This window comes from Fulmarus glacialis, unplaced genomic scaffold, assembly GCF_000690835.1.
Source record: "Fulmarus glacialis isolate BGI_N327 unplaced genomic scaffold, ASM69083v1 scaffold43716, whole genome shotgun sequence".
Classification (NCBI taxonomy): Eukaryota; Metazoa; Chordata; class Aves; order Procellariiformes; family Procellariidae; genus Fulmarus; species Fulmarus glacialis.
Genome location: NW_009219577.1, coordinates 1 through 3015, shown reverse-complemented (window position 1 = coordinate 3015; position 3015 = coordinate 1).

Here is a 3015-nt window from a genome sequence, read left to right as displayed (position 1 = left end):
AACACCCCCTGCGCTTTCTATACCAGCAAGAAAGTGTCTCTTCAGAGTTCAGCTAGCTATGCTGCCGAGTGAGCTGGCTGCCTCTCTGCTGTATAAAGCATGTGGTCTAATAATGTTTGGACAGCTGACAAATTAACCTTTTTTGTAATATTTTCTATGTGATGTTGATCCCCTCCACAAACAAAAGGCAATTTCTAAACCACGGGCATGATTTCTGCAGCGAGCACGAGGTATTAGGCTGACTGCACAGCAGAGGCTGGGGAAAGCGTGTTCCGAATTAGCAGCTGTGGGTGCAGGTCGCGGAGGGCACTGGCATGTTCAGCTCGAGATCAGGGAGAGTTATTCCAAGAGGGAAGAAAGCTTAGAAATTTGCAGCAAACCCTGCGTTAGATGAGCAGGCGCCCACTCTTCAGTCCCTGTTCGTATCGAGAGCAAAGGGTGTTACGTAGGCCGGCTGGAGGGGCTGGGGTAGCATCGCTGGAAAGTCAGTTCTTAGGCTGCATGGAAGTTGTCTAGCTACATAGCGCAGAAAAAACCGAATTCATGAATTGTGCAGCGAAGTGCCGATTCACATCGATTCCAGCATAAAGTAGTTTGTTTGCCTTTCCTGGGCTCTTCTGCGCCGGCAGACGTCTGGCTCTGTTCGCTCCCTGGGGCTGCATTATTTTCCTTTGCCTTTTATGGCCAGAAACAAGTGAGAGACTGAGGGGAATCGAGCGAAGAAGAGGGGGCGTAAGGCGAGGTTACAGCCCCTGCAATTCAGTGTTACCATAAGCCAAGGGAGTATGATAGAAAGACCTGCCTGTTCTGGACTCCAGAGCAACACGGATGGGACTTCGTGGAGATAGCTCCAGTATCTTGCTTTTTATTTCATTTTTTAACCCCAAAACTTCACCGTGAGTTTATTCAGAAAGACTGGAGGAACTGGGGCAGCCGGACCTTAGGCTGGCTGCAGCCCAACCTGCTAACCTCTGATTTTTCTAAAGAACTTTTGACACGAGATCCACTTGGAGCCGCGGATGATGCTAGCTTGCATAGTTGAATTTTACATGACAGTGACTTAATTTTTAAACTTCTGAAGAGTGAGTTCTGGTATCACTGTCATTTAGAAGGAGCCCAGTATTATCTAGAGATGTTGGTAACTTTTTTTTACTGTTGGTTTTTAGGACATTTGAAGGTGAATTTAATGAGAGGAGTTGCATCGATGTTTAGATGAAAGTAATTTATTTCAATAAAACTCTTTGGGAAGCCTTACCTTGCAATGCTATTAGTGAACTTCTAAGAACTTTTTTGACATCTTTGGTTTTGCTCTGAGCACAGCTGGTTTGTTTCTATTGTTTAAAAAAAAAAACAAAAACCCACACACAACAAAAATAAAATCTTGGTCAGTGTTGGAAATTGGGAATTTCTGTAGTGTGGCTTCTCATGTTCCTGGCGTGCGTTCGGTTTGTAAATGCAGCACCCGCACTTTGGTCCCCTTCGCTTCCCCCTTTGTGTCGCGATGGAGGGAGCGCAGCCGCCTAACACCGGCTTGAGGAACGTTTTCCCAAGCCTCGGGTTGCAGAGCAGTAATTGCTACTGGAATTCAGTCGTGCCGTGAACATGGAAATGGAAGAGAAATAGTGTCTTGAGGGACTGTAAAAACAAAGCGGGGTTTTGAACTGTCTGGCAGCATGCTGAAGGGGTGAGAGCTATTGTACGTGTCAACAGGACATAAAGTTTGGGTCTTTATTCAAGCAGCAGAGTCGACGTACCTCTGGGAGCAGACGGAAGAGGAGAAAACAGCACAGAAATCCTTCTCCGGGGGCGTCTGGGTTTCCTTGAGTTCCTCCCCCTTGCTGCGTTTCTGGGAGATTTTGTACACAATGATGCATTTTGTACATGATGATGCAAAATGACCCCAGCTTCATCTCAGCAGAGGGGATGCCTGCAGCCAGGACAGGTTTTGACCTAGCTTTGGGCTTGACCTAGCTTTGGGCATGCAAGATCTCCACCACCTGGGCATGTCCTCTCCCAGCCTGCCCACCTTCCCGGGGAGGGAGAGCTGTGCCCTGGAGAGGTTTCCTTCCCCCTCCTCAAACACGGAAGGTGAAGAGCCCCTGGTTCCCCGGGGATTAGCTGGGCAGCCGTGCTGCACAAACCACCTCCGCCTACTTCTGGTGCTCTGTGAGCTGTGCGGCATCTTGGCCACCCCAAATCTCACCACTAAAAATAAAATTAATAAAAAAAAATCAATCCCTGATTTCTTACATTTGTGCTGGCTTGGAAAGGTACCGGTAAAGCTCTTCTCGGCCAGCAACCCTCTCTCTCCATGCTGAGGGACCCTGTTGTGCAGCCCAGTCCTTCGCCCAGCAGCCGGTCAGCGGGGAAGGAGAAGATGCCGTGAGCCCGTCCTGGATAAACCCCTCCTGCCCAAGGTCCTGCAAGAGAGATGAGTGAAGGGGCTGCCCGGCTTGTGTGGGTGGAGGGAGGCTCCTGGAACTAAACCAAGGAGGGGGTGGGGATGTTTCAGAGACTCTTGGGCTATTCTTTCCGGACTTCTCTCCTCCTCTTGTTGGATTCCTGACCTTCTCCCAGGAGCTCTTTGCTCCCTCGTGAGCGGGCCCTGGCCAGGCGCTGGATGGCATCCTTGCCTGCGGCACGGTTGCAAAACGCCCTACTTCAGCGATGAAAGGCTGGTTTGTGCAGAGGAGCCCATGGACCAGCGCCAGCCTCTCGGCTGGCTCCGCTTCCCCGGCAAGGGAGGTCATCCGAGGAGACTTCCCCAGTGCCAAGACGAGCTCCTTCTGGATCGCTGTAAACAGCAGGAACGTGAAGAGACCGCGTTGGTCAGGAGGTGCTGCCGCGTGAAGGAGCAGCTTTTCTAACCAGCCTTCTGGTGTGCGTGACGTTCGATGGGTGGCCCGGCGTAAAGCCAAGGTGGGGGGTCCTGGCTGGTTGGGTAACCTTCCCTACGGCTCCTTCACCAGCTTTGCTGATGAGCCACGGGGTTTGGAAGCTCTCCTGTGGCTCGGG